The sequence below is a fragment of the Lactuca virosa genome, chromosome 8, assembly GCF_052849685.1.
Source record: "Lactuca virosa cultivar CGN04683 chromosome 8, Lactuca_virosa_CGN04683_v6, whole genome shotgun sequence".
Classification (NCBI taxonomy): Eukaryota; Viridiplantae; Streptophyta; class Magnoliopsida; order Asterales; family Asteraceae; genus Lactuca; species Lactuca virosa.
In genome coordinates, this window is record NC_136433.1 from 104,048,279 (window position 1) to 104,063,278 (window position 15,000).

The window sequence follows — 15,000 nt, forward strand, 5'->3', positions numbered from 1 at the left end:
TTATCCACACATATTGATATGTCTGTTCCATAAAAAAAGTTTTTTATTCTTAATTAATTGTTTCCGATTCACCGGATCTTACCTCGTTCGAAAAAAGTCAATAAAAAATCAAGATATGCACTAACTTATTTAATAATTTTAAATAATTTTAGATTAGTATTTATTCTAAGTCTTTTCAGAATCGTTCAAATAAAATATTCAAAACAAGAAGTTACAATTGGTCAAATGAGATGACCAAGTTAGATATAAAAATGAATACTTATAACATGAAAATGCAAATCTAAATTATTATTACGAGAATTTCTCGTAATAATAATTTAGATTCATAGAGCAAGAATAAAAAATTACGCTAAAAAGAGTACTTGATGCTGATATGAATTATAGGATTAACTAAGGTCATCGGTCTAATGAAATAAAAACTCTTGAGTTTAGTTAGTTTCTTTCAACGCATTAACTAATTCATTATGGGATTGATTGTTTTCCATTTCAATCAAAACGATTTCTTAGTAAACGTTAGAATATTATAGATCTAAAATGAACTTTTTTTATCGAGAAAGGGTAAAAAACGCCTGAGATATTTTTTTATCAAACCACGTATCCTTTAACATATTTATTAGTAATCTGATTCGAATTTCAAAATTGAATTTAGGTGTATTCTTTTCTCGAGTTTGACTAAAAAAAGACTCAAGTTTTTTAGTAGGCAAAAGTTTACAATTGAGGTATTTTATTAGTTGTAAATAAAGTCTAAGAATGACGAAAATCAAGGTCTTTTAGGTTCTTTCTTTATTTTTATTAAATCATTAAGTTTCATTTCTATGACCTAGCAGATTCTAAAGATATAAATTTGAGAGGAGAACTAAGAGTTCCAAACCAAAAATTTTTGGTTTGACAAATCTTGTATGAAATCAAAATTTTATTATTTCGAGTAATTTTTGATCCAATTTAACGGATCTTTTACATATCTATATTTCTTTTTTATGAAGAGAATATTATTTATAGAAAAAATAGATAATGAATAAGAAATAATAATTTCTTTTGAATAATAGATGTCTTTCACATCCAACTATAACAATGATTTTCAAATGGAAGTTCCAAAAAAACGTACTTCTATATCAAAAAAGCGTATTCGTAAAAATATTTGGAAAAGGAAAGGATATTGGGCGGCGTTAAAAGCTTTGTCATTAGGGCAATCTCTTTTTACTGGGAATTCCAAAAGTTTTTTTGTACGACAAACAAATAAGTCCTAAAATATTGGAATAATCGGAATGGATTTGACTCACAAATTTGGCTCAATACTTTTTGAATATGAAATTAACAATGGGCAGTCCCTATTCTAATCAATAAGAAAATAGACCAGGTTTCCATCTTATAAGATGTTTAAAAAAAATTCTTCTGTTTTCTGAATTCTAAAAAAAAAAAGAATAAAGAAACAAATACAAGATTTTTTATTTCTTTGTAGTATATTTTCACTAATATTTTTATGGTGGGGACTCTTATTTTCCCCATCGACCTTTACAATAATGAACAATTTTTCTCTTTCTCGGGAAGGGCAGATATAATATTTTTAGTTCAAATTAATGGATTGTTGAAACTAATGGATTACATGGTAAAAAATTTTGGATAACTTTATGACTTCTTAATTTATAATTTTTTTTAATTTTTAGTAGTTACTATATGAAATGGATTTACCATATATCTCCGATTTTGAGCCCAATTAATAAAAGAACTTCATTGTTGAGATATTATGTATAACTAATCTGTCAATGTACAAATAATGTGTCAATTTGAAGTAATCCAAAATAACCTATTTTGGATTCATTGAGAAAATTTATTTTTTGTTTGAAATTTATGAAATCAGATAAACGAGAAATAATGAAGTATCAATAAAAGTAAAAAATGAAAACAGTTTTTTTATTCTATCGAGAGAATAATCTACTTACAAAAGTTGGATTTTAGAATAGGATAAACTATGTCAAATCCCTAAGATAAGATAAATAAACGGACACCCTAATAAATGAAACTAATGAACCTTCAAATTGACTTTTGAACTCATTTTTTTTATCAATTTGAGTGTTGACTAAAAAACTTATTTGATTGAATTGACTTGTTCAATATCGACGATTGAATATAAATAGGCTATTATTAGTTCGAGTAAGCCGCTATGGTGAAATCGGTAGACACGCTGCTCTTAGGAAGCAGTGCTAGAGCATCTCGGTTCGAGTCCGAGTAGCGGCATGACATATTCTAAAAGATATCCAATAGATCCTATAATAAAAATAAATTAAATTCCCGATTTCTAATTCTTAATTAATATTAATTTAGGGGATTCCCTCCCTTTTTTCATTTTTATGATATTTTCAACTTTAGAGCATATATTCACTCATATTTCCTTTTCGATTGTTTCAATTGTAATTATAATTCATTTGATAACCTTATTGGGCAATGAAATCATAAAACCATATGATTCGTCAGAAAAGGGGATGATAGTTACTTTTTTATGTCTAACAGGATTATTAATCACTCGTTGGATTTATTCGGGCCATTTCCCACTAAGTGATTTATATGAATCATTAATTTTTCTTTCATGGAGTTTCTCCCTTATTCATATAGTCCCTTATTTCAAAATAAGAAAAAATTATTTAACCGAAATAACTGCCTCAAGTACTATTTTTACCCAGGGCTTTGCTACTTCGGATCTTTTAACTGAAATACGTAAACCCACAATATTAGTACCTGCTCTACAATCGGAGTGGTTAATAATGCACGTAAGTATGATGATATTGAGCTATGCGGCTCTTCTTTGTGGATCCTTATTATCAGTAGCACTTCTAGTCATTACATTTAGAAAGATTTTTTATAGGTATAAAAGTAATAATTTCTTAAAATTAAATGAGTCTTTTTCATTTGGTGAAATCCAATACAAGAATGAAAGAAACAATATTTTTAAAAAAAATTACTTTTTGTCTGCTAAGAATTATTACAAGGCCCAATTGATTCAACAATTAGATTATTGGAGTTATCGTGTGATTAGCCTAGGATTTATATTTTTAACCATAGGTATTCTTTCAGGAGCAGTATGGGCTAATGAAGCATGGGGATCATATTGGAGTTGGGATCCAAAGGAAACTTGGGCCTTTATTACTTGGATCGTATTCGCAATTTATTTGCATATTCGAACAAATAAAAATTTTCAGGGGGCAAATTCCGCAATTGTGGCAACTCTAGGCTTTCTTATAATTTGGATATGCTATTTTGGGGTAAATCTATTAGGAATAGGGCTACATAGTTATGGTTCATTTACGTTAACCTCTAGTTAAATTCCAGAAAAGTTCTTACGAATACAAACGGAATACGGTGTATATAAAACACCTTGTGTCAACCGGCGACAACCGTGTGAATCAAGTCAAGTAGTGTAGTGATTCACACGGTTCTCGCAAAGACCAAGTATATTGGGTGAAAATTCAAATTCATATTTTGTTTTTACTTTATTTAAGATTTAAGAGAATAAAAATCCTTCTTCTTTTTTCTCTTCATTAGTCAACCAACTCTTAAAAATCATAGGAGTTTTTTTTTTAAGAAAACTATCTATAAAAATAATTAGATAGAATACCTTCAACCTTGTCAACTGATAGTGAAAGAACAAAATCCGGATACATACCAATACCTATTACAGGTAGAAAAATGGAGATCGAAACAAATAACTCGCGCGGTCCAGAATCAAAAACATAAGCGTTTGGAGTATTAAATAACTTATATCCATAGAACATCTGACGTAACATAGATAATGAATAAATAGGAGTTAATATCATTCCAATTGCCATTACAAAAGTGATGGCAATTTTAGGCATTAAAAGATATTTTTGGCTGGTAATTATTCCTAAAAAGACTATCACTTCTGCAACAAAACCACTCATACCCGGTAATGCAAGCGAAGCCATGGAAAAACTATTGAACATCGTAAATATTTTTGGCATGGGGATAGCTACTCCGCCCATTTGGTCGAGATAAACAAGACGTATTCTATCATAACTCGTTCCTGCCAAGAAAAAAAGTGCAGCACCAATAAACCCATGAGAGATTATTTGTAAAATAGCTCCATTGAGTCCCGTATCGGTTATAGAAGCAATTCCTATAAGTATGAAACCCATATGAGATACGGAGGAATAGGCTATTCTTTTTTTTAAATTGCGTTGGCAGGGAGATGTTGAAGCTGCATAGATTATTTGTATTGTACCTACTATCATCAACCAAGGAGAAAATATAGAATGAGCGTGTGGTAATAATTCCATATTAATCCGAATCAATCCATACGCTCCCATTTTTAATAAAATTCCGGCTAGAAGCATACAAGTACTGTAATGTGCCTCTCCGTGGGTATCTGGTAACCATGTATGTAGGGGTAGAATCGGTAATTTGACAGCAAAAGCAATAAAAAATCCAATATAGAATATTATTTCCAAAGCCACAGGATACGATTGATTCACTGATGTTTCAAAATTTAATGTTGGTTCATTAGAACCATATAAACCGACACCCAGAACTCCCATTAAGAGAAAAATGGAACCTCCCGCCGTGTACAAAATAAATTTTGTGGCTGAGTAGAGACGTTTCTTTCCTCCCCACATGGATAGAAGTAGATAAACCGGAATTAATTCTAATTCCCACATGATGAAAAAAAGTAAAAGGTCACGAGAAGAAAATGATCATATTTGACCACTGTACATTGCTAACATCAAGAAATGGAATAATCGAGAATCCCGAGTAACAGGCCAGGCTGCTAAAGTAGCTAAAGTAGTGATAAATCCTGTTAATAAAACGGGTCCTATAGACAGTCCTTCTATTCCTAATTTCCAACGGAAATCAAAAAAATTGATCCATTTATAATCCTTTACTAGTTGGATTAATGGATCGTCCAATTGAAAATGATAACAGAATGCATAGGTTGTTAGAAGACGTTCTAACATGCATATACATATAGTATACCACCTAATGACCCTATTTCCTTTATGTGGAAGAAATAAAATAAAGGAACCCGCAAATATTGGTAAAACTACAATTATTGTTAACCAAGGAAATTTATTCGTGGTAAAGACAAGATACACTTGGACCAGAAAAACCTATGCCCAAAAATAAGATATTTTTGAGCACAGGTTTTGGCGGTAAAAAAAATGGGCTCAAGTAGGGTTTTATGTAACGTATTAATAAGCTATACCCATGCTGCGGGTTGTTTCATGCCATAAATAAACTCGAACACTCAAGAAATCTGTTGGGCAGGCGGATTCACATCTCTTACAACCGACCTCTGTTCTTGCAGCGGAAGCTATTTGTTTGGCTTTACATCCTTCCCAAGGTATCATTTCTAATACATCCGTGGGACAGGCTCGGACACATTGCGTACACCCGATACATGTATCATAAATCTTTACTGAATGTGACATTGGATCTATCCATTTTTGAACGTGAGAAGGTTTCAATCTAGTAAATTGATAAATGAATTATATATTTAAATACTAGATGAATCGATGAGTTCCCCGAGTTTTTTTATTAATCTACTTCTGGATTGACAGCGCCAAAATACTTTGATTTCGTATATTTGTGATAACATGAGGATACCTTACATGGCAGACATGCTAATTTGAATTAATTATTAATTTATGAAAATTCTAATTTATATGATAATATTACTTATTCAACAAATTCGATTGATTTATACGAGTTGATTTTCTGTTACGATAAATTGATGAAACAATAGCGAGTCCAATAGCAGCTTCAACAGCTGCAATAGCTATAACAAAAATGGAGAAAATGGCTCCTTTTAATTGACGACTATCAAAAAAATCCGAAAATGTTACAAAATTGAGATTAACCGCATTTAATATAAGTTCAAGACACATAAGAGCCCTAACCATATTTCGACTTGTAATCAATCCATATAGACCGACAGAAAATAAATAGGCACTCAAAAAAAGTACATGTTCGAGCATCATTAACCAACTCGTTATCAATCTCGATTCATTTCAATATGAACAACAATTTAACCAATTGGATTGACTAGAATATAACGAGTAATGGAATAAAGGAATATATTATATTGGGAATAGATCAAACTACTACTAAGAAACAATTTGTATTTTATATACAAAAATAGAAAAAAGGAAATGCATGTGATAGCTCATAACAAGGGTTTTCCCAGTTCTAAAGAGTTATTATTGACGAGCTACAGCAATTGCGCCGATTAACGCAACTAAAAGAATTATTGAAATGAATTCAAACGGAAGAAAAAAATCTGTTGATAAATGAATCCCAATTTGTTGACTATTACTTATCAAATCTTGTTCTATAATTTGGTTTGCTTTTGTAGTCCAAATAATTCCGTACCATGACGTATCTGGAATAGTAGTAATTAGTGAAACAAAAAGACTTGTACATACCACCGAAGTTATTCCATCTCCAACGGTCCAAAGATGGAAATCTTTGGAATATTCTTAACCATTTATGAACATCACAGCAAAAATTATTAAAACATTTATGGCTCCTACGTAAATAAGGAGCTGCGTAGCAGCTACAAAATGGGAGTTTGCTAGAATATATAGAATAAAGATATACAAACAAAAACCAATCCCAACGAAACGGCAGAATAAATAGGATTGGGAAATAATACTACTCCCAGACCCCCTAATATAAGACCCAATCCCAGAAAGACTAAAAGAAAATCATGTATTAGTCCAGGTAAATCCATTATATATAAAATCAGAGATAAATAAATCAAAATCTTTCATAACTTTATTGACCTGATCAGGAAAAAAGAAGTAACTCTACTTTTTTATAATAGTTCTTATAAAAAAATTCCATTTTCATGGATATGGATTGATGGAGATATAGTTATTGGCTTAATCTCTCGAAAGAGTAATTTGAATCTATATATTTGCAAATCCTCAATATAGACTATAGAAATAGATTTTTAATATAAATTAAAACAGGATTCTCGCCCCCTAATCAATATAATTGTAATTATTCACCAAATAAAAACCTTCATTCTTTTAGATCAAAATGAGTTCTTAAGTTTTTATTTCAGGCAAATTGAAAATTGTTCGAATTGTGTAATCATCAATTACTGACATTGGTAAACGACCCAAAGCAATTTGATTATAATTCAATTCGTGACGATCATAAGTAGAAAGTTCATATTCTTCGGTCATTGATAAACAATTTGTTGGACAATACTCAACGCAATTACCACAAAATATACATATTCCGAAATCAATACTGTAATTAAGCAATCGTTTCTTTCTAATATCAGTTTCCAATTTCCAATCAACAACGGGCAAATCTATAGGACATACACGAACACATACTTCACAAGCAATGCATTTATCAAATTCAAAGTGGATTCGTCCGCGGAAACGCTCGGATGTGATCAATTTTTCGTAGGGGTATTGAATAGTTACAGGTAAACGATTCGCATGTGATAAGGTAATCATGAAACCTTGACCAATATACCTTGCGGCTCGTACTGTTTGTTGGCTATAATTCATGAACTCAGTTACCATAGGGAACATATCGTGAATATCTATAAAAAAATAGGATACTTGTTTCTTTCTCTTGTTTGAGACAAGTCGTGAATATGAATATAGAAGTATTTTTTTACAGTGAAATAAGTTGGGAACAAGTTGTTAATAATAGATTACCTAGAGAAATAGGTAAAAGAAATTTTCATCCAAGATTTAATAATTGGTCCATTCTCAGTCTTGGTAAAGTCCATCTTGTTGCGATAGGAATGAACAAGAACAAATAAGTTTTAGCTAATGTAATAAAGATACCAATTATTGTTCCAAAGACTCTACCCCTTTTAGTAATTTCAAAAACCTCGGGAACAAATATGTACGGAATAGAAAGATTCCAACCCCCCAAGTAAAGAACTGTTACAAATAATGAAGAAACTAGTAGATTTAAATATGAAGCAACGTAAAATAAACCAAATTTTATACCGGAATATTCGGTTTGATAACCTGCTACTAATTCTTCTTCTGCTTCTGGTAAATCAAAGGGTAATCGTTCACACTCGGCTAGGGAAGAAATTAGAAAAACTAGAAAGCCTATAGGTTGACGCCACAAATTCCATCCCCAAAAACCATATTTTGACTGCGCTTCAACTATATCAACTGTACTTAACTGTTAGATAATCATAGTGGATGATAACATCACTGTTCCCATCCCTATTCCAGAACCGTACATGAGATTTTCATCTCATACGGCTCCTCAAAGGTCACAAATAAATCTAAGGACCCGTCCATTATTATTTTTCTTGATATGTTTGTAGGATATATAGAGAGAAAATCAAATCCATTGTAAGGTCCCCATTAGACACTGGAATTCTGTTTGCTATATTTATAATAAAGTGCTTCTGAATTCATCTTATCTTTTAATAATTTAAATTCTTCTTTGTTGAGTAATAACTTAATCCTTGAATAAAATGTTTCTTGTAGCAATATCCATAGATATTTCAACCTAACGTTTTTAATTACGAAATCCAATTAGACGTTGCAGTAGTTCACGAATTATGACAAGCATTCTATCTCTATATAGAGAAAGAAAAAAGATATTTTTTTCTAGTGCAATTCCATTAAGTCTTTCGAGTTTTTTCGTTCCTATTCTCCTTTCTCAAAAAGGGGGACGTTAAACAAAGTTAAAGGATTACTTCGTTCTTGATAGTTATTTACTTAATCGGTGAATAGAAGTATACTTTGGATCGGAATCGTGGGAAGTACTCCTTGATCATTTCTACCAATTTAAAGCCCCAATTAGAATTCTTTTTATCCAGAGAAAAATAGACTTACATAATCTCTATTATGAATCCTTTGTGTACCTTAGTGTTCCTAGCTATCCACTCATTTTTATCAATCTACTTTAGGGTAATACATATGGTAATAGATAGTAAAAACCCCATAAAGTTGATCTTTTGAACCCGCGTCAAGTTATGATCACTAATCAATTAATCTTGGGGTAAACAGTCTCTAATACTTATGTTTACTTTTCTTAACTCTTGTACATAGGAAATGAGATTCAATCTTTTACTGCAAATTGATAAGCCGTTTCTTTCACTCATATAACTATCTGGTTTTCTTCATCAACCCCCAAATAATGAATTAAAAACGAAAATAGATATTCAAATCATGACACTTCTTTCCTAGAAAGAAAAGAAGTAGAGGCAATTTATGTCTTAACGAATCACACGTAGAGATATTGATAACACACATAGAGTTAATGGTATTTCGTAACTAATTGATTGAGCAGCAGCTCGTAGACCACCTAAAAATGAATATTTATTATTTGAGCCATATCTTGACATAAGAAGGCCGACAGGAGCAATGCTTGAAATAGCAATCCATAAAAAAACACCGATACTGAGATCCGCTAGAACAAGGTGATAACTAAAAGGAATTACTAAATAACTTAATAAAATGGATATAACTGCTATAGATGGTCCAATATTGAATAAACGAGTATCTCCTCTATATGGAAGAAGATTCTCTTTGAAAAGTAATTTGGTACCATCTGCTAGAGCTTGGAGAATTCCCAAAGGTCCTGCATATTCAGGACCAATACGTTGTTGTATACCCGCAGATATTTCTCTTTCTAACCAAACAATTACTAGTACACCTATTGTGATTCCTAATACAAGAGTAAAAATAGGAATAAGCATCCATATGATCCCATAGACCTCTTTTAAGGATTCCAATATAGAAAAAGAATTGATAGCTTGTACTTCTGTTGTATCAGTTATCATTTTAACGATCAACTTCTCCCATAATGATATCTATACTACCTAGTATCGTCATAATATCAGCCAATTTCATTCTTTTAACTAACTGAGGAAGAATTTGCAAATTAAAAAACCCCGGTGGGCGAATTTTATAGCGCCAAGGAATAACACCCTTATCTCCTATCAGAAAAATTCCCAATTCTCCCTTTGGTGCTTCGACTCTCGCATAAAGTTCTTGCTTCGACAATTCAAAAGTCGGAGAAGGTTTTTTACTAATGAATCGATAGTCAAACTCATTCCATACAGTATCTTTTACTCGATCAAAGCGGCGGATTTCTAAATTTTCATAGGGCCCTCCCGGAATTCCTTTTAGGGCCTGTTGAATAATTTTTATGGATTCTGTCATTTCATTGATTCGTACTAAATAACGAGCTAATGAATCCCCTTCTTTTTGCCATTGGACTTCCCAATCAAATTCGTCGTAACACTCATAATGATCAACTTTACGAAGATCCCATTGTATTCCGGAAGCTCGTAGCATGGTCCCGACAAACCCCAATTTATTGCTTCCTCTCCACCAATAATGCCTACTCCTTCAACTCGTTCTAAAAAAATGGGATTCCGTGTAATAAGCTTCTGATATTCAGCAATTCCTGTTAAAAAATAATCGCAAAAATCCAAACATTATCTATCCACCCATGAGGAAAATCAGCAGCGATTCCACCAATACGAAAAAAATTGTGCATCATTCGCATACCGGTGGCAGCTTCGAATAGGTCATATATCAATTCTCTTTCTCGAAAAATATAGAAGAAAGGAGTCTGCGCCCCAATATCTGCCATAAAAGGGCCAAGCCATAACAAATGCGAAGCTATACGACTTAACTCCAACATAATGACTCTGATATGTTATATCCCTTTTAGGGACTTGAATATTGCCTAATTGCTCTGGTGCATTTACAGTTATTGCTTCTGTGAACATAGTAGCTAAATAATCCCAACGTGTTACATAAGGCAAATATTGTATAATTGTTCGATTTTTCTGCAATTTTTTCAATACCTCTGTGTAAATAACCCAATATTGGTTCATAGTCAATAACATCTTCACCATCTAGAGTAACAATGAGTCGAAGAACACCATGCATTGATGGGTGGTGAGGTCCCATATTGACTATCATGAGGTCTTTTCTTGTAGCTGGTCCAGTCATAGGTTTTTCCTGATTCATTCTTCCATGAATTGCTGAAAGCGAAAAGAAGTTCATCAAACTTTAAGCGATAATTCAAACTAACTCTTCAAATTAACGAGTTTTTCTCTCTCGAATATTCAACTGGCCTATTAACTCTTTATAACGCGCTCTATTTTTTTTTGACAAATAAGCCAGCAACCGTTGACGTTTTCCCAGAATTTTCCGCAGACCTCTCTAAGATAAAGTCTTTTTTGTGCAGTTCCAAATGTGAAGTAAGTTTACATATCTTATTGGTGAAACTTACTACTTGAAATTCAACAGATCCTCTGTTTTCTTTGTTTTCTTCTTGTTCTTGAAAAATAATTGAAATAAATGAATTTTTTACCATAAAATAATTTCACACTCCCTTTTTTACAGATATTGATTTTATTAAGCAGTAATAATAATGTCAGAAATTTTAATGTAGTATACACAATAATCAGAATTTTTTTATAGACTCCTGATTTTATCAATTAATAAATCCTATTTTGGAATTCATTTGTATAGTAAAAAGACGATACCAAATAGTTTAGTACGAAAATTTTGTTGATTAATTTCTAGCTTTAATTGATACGACATTTTTCCTACGTCATTTCCTTATTATTGCACTATCCTAGACTGGAATGTAAGACAATGCATATGTTCATTTGGTTGCTTGCATATAACATGGATATATTTAGATCACGGACAGAACTGATTGATAGAACAACAGAATATGGAAACTCGAAATTGTTAATCATGGATACATATATATCCTTAACATACTCAAGCGACTCCCATTATTGGTATCAAACCAATACCGATTCATACAAGCTAAATCTTCTAATCGATAATTAGGCCAAAAAAAGAATTTGAATTTAATTAATTCATTTTTTTATGTCAAAATCTTGATTTTCATCCAAAAATTGACTCCATTTTTTTATCTTGTTCTTGTTGTAAACTAATGTGTTTCTATCCACACCAGTGTTATTCTATAAATTCAAATTAAAAGAAATGAGAATTCTTAATTCTCTACGGCGTCTAGACGATAAAAATTTTTCAGGAACAAGCAAATCAGAATTCTTTTTGTCTATATTTTTAGCAACATTTTCTTGTTTTTGGTATCTTTGATTACTTTGGTACTTACTTTTATGAACCAATGAAATACCTATGATTTGATACATAAAAAAATGTCCGTCATTTTTAAGAGATAGGCGGGCAGGTTCCAGAATTAATATTCCTGTTTTCATTAATTGTGTAAAATTTAAATTCCTACTCATTATACCCAGATCCATTTCTTTCCTTTGAATATAGGATATAGTAATTTTTCTGACATTTATCAGGCTAAGTAGTAGACCATATATCTGGATATTATTCATTATTTTTTGATTCAATTGATTGACACGTCCAACCCATCTTAATTGCAAAGGAAAATCCCATTTAAGGAATATTTTTAGTTTTTCGGTGGATTCTAAAAAGTATTCTTCAATATTGTTTTGATTATTTAATTCAAAATATTGTTTTGAATTTGATGGGCTAAATTTGAAAAAATCCTCTTCTTGCTTTTCGTTGATATTTTGATTTTCACTAAAATTGGAATTGATATTCAAATTAAAAAGAAGTAATTTGCTTGGAATAAACCAAGGTTTCTCTTTATATTTATGATAAAGTCTCACAAACTTTGGAAAGAAAAAAACTTTCGGATTCGATATTCGATATGAGGCAATTTAAGATTAAGATTTTTTCATTCATTCCCATCCAATCAAAAAATACCTTTTTGTAATTTATTTCCAAATTTGAATCAATCGGAAGATAAAAAAGACCATTATTATGAATTTTATCCTTTATTTGGTCCTTATTTTTATTCTTTATTTGGTCCTTATTAGGTTCAACCTTAATATTTTTATTAATTTTATACAAAAAATTTCTATCTTTATTTTTTTCCATATATATAATATCGCTTTTTCCTAAATAATTCTTGCTAGGAATATTCTTGAGTATGCTAAAAAAAATTTCTTTATTTCTGGTGGAATTTTCTTGGTTATTATTTGTTTCTAATGATGATCTGTAAATATAGTAGTTATTTTTAGTTTCAGAATGAATATATTTATATGATAAAAGATCATATCTATAGTTTTTTTTTTTAAATTATCCTCTTTATTTGGTAATAAATACACTTTCAAATTTTGTTTTTTTTTTAATCAAGTAATTGGTCTTTTTCAGAGGAATACCATTTGTTTAAATCTTTATTTTGAGACGTCTGGCATTGGTTGATTCTATTTCGCCATTTTTAGGGGATTAATCTAGACGATGTAATATGAGATAAATCGTAGACCTCTTAACCAGTTTTTCCATGGATTCATTCCATAATTTGGAAGTTTATTATGTCTTAATTCGGAATTAAATATGCCTTGTTTTCCAAAAAAATCCTTTATTTCAGTCTTAAGAAAAAAAGACGGTCCATTATATTGAAGAATAGATCTTAACTTATTGAAGTTAATAATCTGCGTTTGTGATAATTTGAAAAATACATATTTTTGTGACAAGTAAGATAAATCAAAAAAAATATCTGACTTCCGCTTACTATTTCTAAGATTATCAAAAGCCCTTTTTATAGTCATAGACAAAATAAAGTCAATTTTATTTTGTTTTGTTTTATTAATCCTTTCTTGATTTGTTTCATTATTGTTAATGTATTTATCATTATCAATAATTTTTTTTTGTTGATCGGATAAAAAGTTGTAGAGGGATTCTGCGCATATTAATGATACATAGAAAGATCTCTATGTATATTTTTTCAATGAAAAATTTAACTAATAATTCAATATTTTTTATTTTTAATATTTTCAAAAAATTTTGGGATGATTCTGCATTATTAATTTTATTTTTTTTCATTATTTCTATTTCATTTCTGATTGTCTTTCTTCTATCAATCCTAGGTTTCATTTCTTCTTCTGCCTGTGAATAATTTGTCCAACCTGTAGATCGAATTTGACTAAGTGATTCATGAATTATCTGATTGTTGATTATGGAATCCTTTTCTGTTTGAGTTTCACTTGATTCATATATTTCTCTCGGTAGAAATAATGGAATTTTATTTCCTTTTAAAAGTTCTTTTATTTTTTGTTTTATAAAGAAAAATGCTTTTGCTTCTTTCTTTTTTATTTTTTTTAAAATTCTTCGAACTCTAAAATTTAATTTTCTGATTTCGACTTTATAGTCTATATCTTTAAAAATGGGTTCAAAAAAGGAAGGTGTTTTTCGAGGAGGACCAAAAGGATGTTCCGTTTCCATTCCCAAAATTGTTAAAAAACAAGAATCAAAATCCTCTTGTTGCTTTAGATCTCTATCAGAATCATAGAGTCTTAGCTTAGATCTGTGCCAAGGTTTCAAATGAAAAAGATATAGGATTTTTATCTGAAAACCTCCGCTTAACCAATTTTTAGGAAATTTTGTTTTGGAGAATTGAAGACCATTAGAGCTGCATTTTAGATAAATTTCTCTATTCCAATCTTAGAAATCCTCATCCCATTCCGGAGATTGTCGTAATAAAATACGGACAATATTCTTAGCTATTATCAATAAAGGTAATTTAATATATTTTCTAAAAGTTGATTGAGATAGTAACAGAATACCTCTTGTTTTGTGTCCATGTGGAATGGTCTCCCAGAATTCCATTACATCTTCCTGGTTGTTTCTTTTTTGGGGGGATTGTTTATTTAAAATTTCGAATTCTGACTTTTTACCCAACCGATCTTTAATATTTAAAAAAAGTTTGATTAGGTCGGATATAGGAAAAGGGAAATCTTGCTTTTTTTCAAAAAAAGTGGGGAATGAGGATTTCCTTGATACGGTCCCCAAATAACCAATTTACGCCTTTGAGCGCGCATAGATCCTTTGATTACGGATCGACGAAAATCTGGTTCTTCCAAATAACTTATAAAACCCAAATCTTTATTATTAAATTTTTTATCAATATTAGAATTAGAATTATTTAAATTAGACTGTTTCAAAGTTTCTAAAGTTCGTGTCG